This window comes from Panicum virgatum, chromosome 6N, assembly GCF_016808335.1.
Source record: "Panicum virgatum strain AP13 chromosome 6N, P.virgatum_v5, whole genome shotgun sequence".
Classification (NCBI taxonomy): domain Eukaryota; kingdom Viridiplantae; phylum Streptophyta; class Magnoliopsida; order Poales; family Poaceae; genus Panicum; species Panicum virgatum.
This window is the reverse complement of record NC_053150.1, coordinates 17,128,114-17,135,041: the sequence shown is the minus strand read 5'-3', so window position 1 is coordinate 17,135,041 and position 6,928 is coordinate 17,128,114. Positions and strand designations below refer to the sequence as shown.

Here is a 6,928-nt window from a genome sequence, read left to right as displayed (position 1 = left end):
GGTTGTGTGCTGCCAGAGAAGTTTGTGGCGAGCTGCATCATTGCCAAGTTGCCACAAACTTGGACAGATTTTGCTACTTCTCTGCAACATAAGAGACAAGAGTTTGGCATTGCCGATCTCATTGGATCTTTGGATGTTGAAGAGAAGACGAGAGCTAAAGACGTCCGTGGCAAGAAAATTGTTGAGGCAAATTCTAGTGCCCATGTGGTACAGAAAGGTCCTCAAAATTCCCACAAGAAGAAATTCAAGCAAGAGCTCAAACAAAAGAATACTACTCCTTTTAAGAAGACTAGTAAGGTGCCCGTGCTAACGCCACGGATAAATTGTAGACTTACAAAATAAATATAGGTTCCAATTTGAGGTGAGAAATAAAACAAAAGAGAAGCTTGAAATCTACAAAGAAATCAATCAGCCCGCCTCCTATCACTCTATCAGTAGTGAACCTATCTCTGACTTTGAATCTAAGTCTCTTTCTGAATTGTTTGGTAACATTACTCTAAATCATACCTGCTGACGAACAGCACCAGACTCTTCCTTTTCAAGCTATCTCAGTTGCTCTGAATCACCGTATCATGATAGCAACATTCAGCTAACACAAGCATTATAACTTTCTTGCTCAATTTTGGAATGCAGTTGCTTTTATAAAGCTTAGAACACCGAATTCTATGCAAAGCGTTAAGTTCCTTACCCAGTTGCAGTTTTGTATGACAGCAGCCTAACCCATGCCCAATAAAGAACCATTACCACTCAAATTGCCAAGCCTGCAAGGCAGCGACAAGATTTAAAGCACCATCTTCAAAGTGAGCAATTGAATTCAACTTTCGATGGCCTGAAATTGGACAACTGCATCGATGTACCTCCAAAAGAAGCATTGAAGTTCCAAAACTTCAAATATGATCAGAGCTAACAGGTTGTTGATAACAATTCCATGAACAAGTTCATATGGTCATCATGAGAGAGAAATAGGTTGTCCACTGGTCATAGTGAATCACATTCACGGAAGACATGAACCTGCAAACAGAAAGTAAATGGCCATTGTTCAGAATTTTAGGAAAAAATGCTAATGATATATCACTGGTCAGAGCTCATATGGCCCCCACCACCTCCCAAAAAAGCTCATGCTAACATATTGCTAAAGCAAGAGGAATACTTAATTTACAAGTAAATTTCCAATTAATCTGGGACAATAGATATATTTATTCATATAAGGAATGGTAAGAGGCCTACACAATGGAGCATGAATGCATGATAAGTAAGTCAGTGGCACAAGCAATGCTTACTGGTCAATAAGTCTAGAGAACCACCACAAATATTGGTTGTTTGCATTGTCAAAAAAATTCCAGTGGCTTCGAATGCTCAAATGACAAGAAGTTCAACTTCAGTTGTGAAACTTGCTTGTCCGAAGCATCCAAATGCAAAATAAAAATAAAAAAACTGTAGCTGTTCAAAGGTTCTACAACATCAACTCAAATGCAGGATGAATAGAGAACTATACATATTATGTCAGATATGGGTACTCGGCAAGAAATGAGAAGCGAAGCATCAATTCAGTGAAAGTAGATTATAACCAAACCTAGCTCTGAATTTTTAATTATCTTAAAGATTACATCTCCTGTTTCCCCAACAAAAAGAAATTGTAACCTGTGAATTGAAATAAGTTTATTCAGATGGAAACTGTCTTGGTTGAAATTTGAATCCATAACCCCTGTGAATTGGAAACTATGGCAATATCTTTTGTTTTCTTTGGCGCAACAATGATTCTTGCAACATTGATTATTACTGAGTGTTGTAATTAAGGCAGGAAGCTAGAAGTGAGAAGATAATTACTGACAGCGGCCCGCCAAAACAAGTTGATAACTCACAGGAGGTTCAAAATTGTTTTAGCATCAATCAGATGAGCATAAGAAAAACAAAACATCAAGGAAATCCCAAGCATCTTGTAATAAAGGAAGAAAAAGGCAACACAGGATAGGAAGTCGCACCTTGGCAAGGATCCCCTCTTTCTTTTCACCTATGGATGGATTTTGCTCTACCTCGCAGCGCCAGATATCTCTTGTGCTTCTCAAGCACAACATTTGCAAGATTTGTAACAAATTAGCACAATTAGTAAATGGAGCCTGCTCTTGTTTGAAAAAGGAAATAATTCTCACAACTCAAAAGCAGCTAGGTTAAATTATCACAGCTTCTTTTGGAACTTTTGAAATTAGCAACAAATAACTCTTGAAATCTGATGCCAAAATTAGCACACCAGATTTGTGGATTTAATTTGGGCCTCTGCTCAACACAGGACCTACAACTGAAAACACCTGCAAGAACAGAACACAAAAAAAAATTCGATGGTTGAGATAGGATGACCTCGAGAATTAAGGGCCACCCAAGACAAAAAAAAAAAACAATGGCAAGCAAATAAACTTGAAATAAAAGGCAAGTTTCTTTTCCACTTTCTGCAGATCCTCTTGAGCCTTCTGCCTCGACTGTAAATAAATGCAAGTCTCAATTATAAATTATGAAGTTCTTAAAAAATGCATACATTATGAAAATGGAAGCATCTGAATATTCAGTATAGACACACACAAGTTGTAGAACTCTGAGCATAAATCATAGAAATATATCGAGCTGTTTAGCTTTTCAGTAGCAGTGAACTGTTTAGATAATATGCCTACACATATTTAAGGTCATCAAATACTAAAGGTAGACCTGGATGAGCTACAGTTGCCAGAAAACACATTCAGTTAAGACATTATTATTCTATAGGCACGATCCGCACAATTCTGCCAAAGGATATATTCCTCTATTATGGCTGAAATGATAGTCTGATAGCACAAGCACATAATGTAGATGGAAAGGGATTGGAAGCAGTAGACCTGGACGATGCCCATATGTAGGGGGTGGCGTCAGAACCATCTCCGCCCAGCCGTGCCGCGTGTCGCTTCGCCTCTTGCCTCCCGCGCCTCGGTTTACCCACCTCCAGCTTCTGTTACTGAGCTAGTAGTAGTAGAGGTAATAGGGCTTAGGGCAAATATTCTTTACTGCTAGAAAAAACACACGACATGGCAAATTTAAAAATTCCTTCCTCTGGAGCAGACAGCAGGCTGGCTTTTGAGATCACAAATCACCCACAATTAACAACCATTGACTGTAACTCAAACAAGGAAGATGGTATATTGGTATTATTAGAGAATAAAAGCAAGCAGTATACACAAGCATCTAATTGGGTATTTTTCCCAATCATTTTGCTATTGTGCGTTAACAATGAAAAGAGAAGGCAATTTAGCTGCAGTGTCCTAGCTTTACTACAATACAAATCTGTATTTTCCTAATCCAAATCATGTAATCTAGTGCTTGCCCATTGCTCTGCAGCTTGGATTTGGAGGAAGAAACAGGAGGTCAGGATGCAACGCTATGTTCTGCTCTGATTTGGAGCCGTGCTTTGGAGTAGAAGCAGAGGAATGAAACGTGTTGCTGCTGGCTGCTGCTTCGATTTGCATCTGAGGCAGGGAAGGGTGCGGTTGCCGCTGCTCGATTTAGTGGTGCTTGCAATAATCGACTGAGAGAGAAGTGGGAGGATCTCGATATTTCATCTGACCTTTCGGGGAAAGAGTGGAATGGTCACTAGGAAGCCGTAGCCGCCGGCCCCGAGCCTGACCAACGCGTCGCACCCGCTTGCATCAGGATGATGACGTGCTGCTGCGTTTCTCCGCTCGATCGTGCTGCTCTAGATCTGGAGGGGGGGGGGGGGGGGGGGAGAGAGAGAGAGAGCCTCGGATGGGTTCACAAATGTGGTGCAGAACCATGCCGCCGGCGCTGCTTGCCCGCCGACGCAGCCCGCTCGCCCGCACGCCCTCTCGACACCGCCCGCGCCAGCTTTAGCCTGCTCAGCCGCCGACGCCGCCTGCGCCCACCTTGGCCCGCCCGGGACACCACCTTCGGATCGGACGCCGAAGCTCCGCGAAGACCAGACAGCATTTGCGTTGAAGCCAACGGAACAAAGGTACAGGACATCCATCTTCGCTTATCTTCGGATGGCAAGACGAAGATATGCGAAAACCCGGCGACGAAACGCGAGTCAATCAAGTGGGTCCCATGACCTTTGACGAGATGGACGAAGAGGACTGCCTGGAAGTACGGGCCCATCTGAGCTGTAGCGCACTCACATTGCCCTAGCAAAATTACATGTACATTTAGGAATATTCCAAGAATATGACTGTTGCAAGGGTGCAAAAACGTAATTATATCTAGAAGGTATAACGCCACCTATAAATACTCCTTGTCATGCCCATTGATGGGAGAGAGGAAACAGAGAGAATCTTTCCTCCTTGTTTTGCGTGTTCATTCATTACTGTTGTAGCGTCCGTTCGTTCCAGAGACACTCTCCACCAACAGTTTGGCGCCCACCTGTCTGTTCGATACACCACATGGCGGCGACGAAGAAGAGAGGAACCACAGGAGCCACTTCGGAGGACATGATGATGACAACACCCCCGCAAGGCGAAGTAGCAGCAAAACAGGCTAACGGGGCTAGCAACGACGGCGTCTCCGTCGACGCCCTTGCAAATGGCCAGCTTGAAGTCAACCTTCTAGACCTCGGCGTCTCAGCCGAAGACATCACGGCGATGCGTCGCATCGAAGAGGCGCGAAGGGCTCAGCAGCAGGCCTTGGAAGCAGAACCTTCGGAGCCACAGATGACAACAAGAGCGAAGGGGAAGCAGACCATGCTCAGCAAAGCAGAACGTCAAGAGCAGTACAACAAGTTGATGGAGGAGGAGCTTCGCTGCAAGGCGATGCAGGAGAAGTTCCGTGCCCAGCGGCTGCAGCTCGAGAAATTGCAGGCACCTCCACCACCACCACCGCAGAAGGAGATGATCGGGGTCAACCCGCGGCAACAAGAACCACCAAGGTTCTGCCCAAAGCTCGTGCCGGTCGAAGAGATCTCTGACCACTCTGAGTCAGATGCCGAAGAGCATTACCGAAGAAGGCATCAAAGAATATCACCATTGTCCGAAGAGCTGGAGGAGGTGCCGTGGCCTCATTGCCTTAACCCAGCAATATTACCGCAGTTTGATGGGGAGTCAGACCCCGAAGAGTTCCTCCTTAAATACGAAGCCACCATAGAAGCATCAGGAGGAGGCACCGCGAGTAAAGCAAAGGCGCTCGTCCTCGCATTGAAGGGCTTGGCGCAGCGATGGTATGCAAACATCTCACCAGGAACCATTCTGTCTTGGAAGCAGCTTCGCCTCGAGTTATGTGCAAGTTTCCGCGCCGTGAGACCCGACGAAGTCACATCTTGCGGTTTTCACGATCTAAGGCAAGGAAGCATGTCCTTGCGAGAATATCTTCAGAGTGTCATGAAGCTTCGCGCAAGAGCACCTAATGTTGCCGACCAGAGCATCATCGATTCGGTGGTGAAGGGGATCAACCTGGGACCACGCGGAGAGTACATATCCCGGCGCAAGCCGAAGACAGTCACGAAGCTGTTCGAAATAATGCAAGAATATTGCATATCCGACCGTGCGAAGAGGAGAAGGCTCAAGGAGAAGAACGAGTAGAAGAAGTCGCGAAGCAACGAGAGGTCCCATTCAAAACCATGGCATGCTGACGAGCCGAAGCAGAAAAGAACAGTGAACAATGTGTTCGAAGAAGAAACCCCCCGAGAGCATAGACACCATCACAGGGGCAAAGGCGAGAGGGACCGCCACGAAGAAAGATCCAACCGCGATGATCGTCACCATCGCAAAGAATGACACAACAAAAGCCGGAGAGACAGCGGTGGCCGAAGAGAGAAAATTCCATTCTGTTTCTTCCACGGGAAGGACAAAGACCATTGGACAAATGAATGCCCCTTCGCCATTGAAAGAAAAGAAGAGTTTGATCGGCAAAATTCCCAGCCAGCGAAGCCAGTCAATCATACCTCGCAGCTGCCACCTCAATCTTCGGCGACGGCAACCACTTGGGCTCCTACGCCAAATTGGCCGGTGTCATATCCGGTCTTCAACTACAATCCGCTACCGTATGCGCCACCTTCGCAACAATCAGTATCGATGCTACCACCTCCGCACTATAGTCAGACATGGTCGAGGAGCTCCACGCCACAGTCTTACGACCCGACAACTTTACCCCCACCTCCGAAGCTCAAACCGGGGCAGTTACCAGAAAGAGCAAGCGAGGGACCCTCCGGCAGCAGGGTCAACATCATCAATGCCATCTCCGGAGGATCCAACGAACCGGTACATGAGACGAAGAAGCAGCGCAAAGAATATTTTAGAACCGTTTCCCACATCAGCGTGGGAAGATGCTTCCGAACAACTTGGTCGCATGTCCCAATATCTTTCATGCAGGCTGACCTTCGGCTGCAGCACTACCCACATAATGATCCCCTCGTCATAAGGGCAAACATCATCAAGAATTCAGTGCACTTCGCAGGGGATGATGTAGGAAGAATCTTGCTGGACAATGGGAGCTCTGCAGATATCCTCGTGTGGCAGTGCTTCGTCAAAATGGGGTTCACAGAAACAGTGCTGAAGAAGTCACAATATCTGCTCATTGGCTTCGGAGGCAAGAGAATCGAAGCTCTTGGAAAGATAGAGCTCAATGTCACGTTCGGCGAAGGTGCAGCGCAGAGAACCGAAGCAATAACCTTCGATGTGGTCGACATTAACTATCCCTACAATGCCATCTTCGGCCGCAACACCTTGGTCAAATTCGCAGCAGTAATCCATCAGTCGTACCTATGCATGAAGCTGCCTACGGCCGGAGGAATTGTCACAGTCTTCGGCAACCAGGAAGAAGCAAGAAGGTGCGAAGACAATGCATCAACCGCAAACAAGAATGTCCATGTCATTGAAACCCCAAATGAAGACAATGAGGTAGTAAACAGCGAAGAGCCAGAGAAGTCAGGGGGGTATCCCCAGCGGAACACACGAAGAAGGTG

General features: G+C 46.2%; 1 long non-coding RNA gene across 2 annotated transcripts; it reads right to left on the bottom strand.

Moving 5' to 3' along the window:
- Positions 1–253: 253 nt before the first annotated feature.
- On the bottom strand, positions 254–3,911 carry LOC120679902. Of its 2 annotated transcripts, XR_005677384.1 has the most exons (4): positions 1,983–3,911; positions 858–1,011; positions 689–761; positions 254–557 (listed from the first exon to the last, which is right to left on the bottom strand). It is a non-coding gene; the product is annotated as an uncharacterized LOC120679902 (long non-coding RNA). The 2 variants fall into 2 exon arrangements; XR_005677383.1 differs by having other exon boundaries at positions 254–761; positions 1,983–3,909.
- Positions 3,912–6,928: the final 3,017 nt, after the last annotated feature.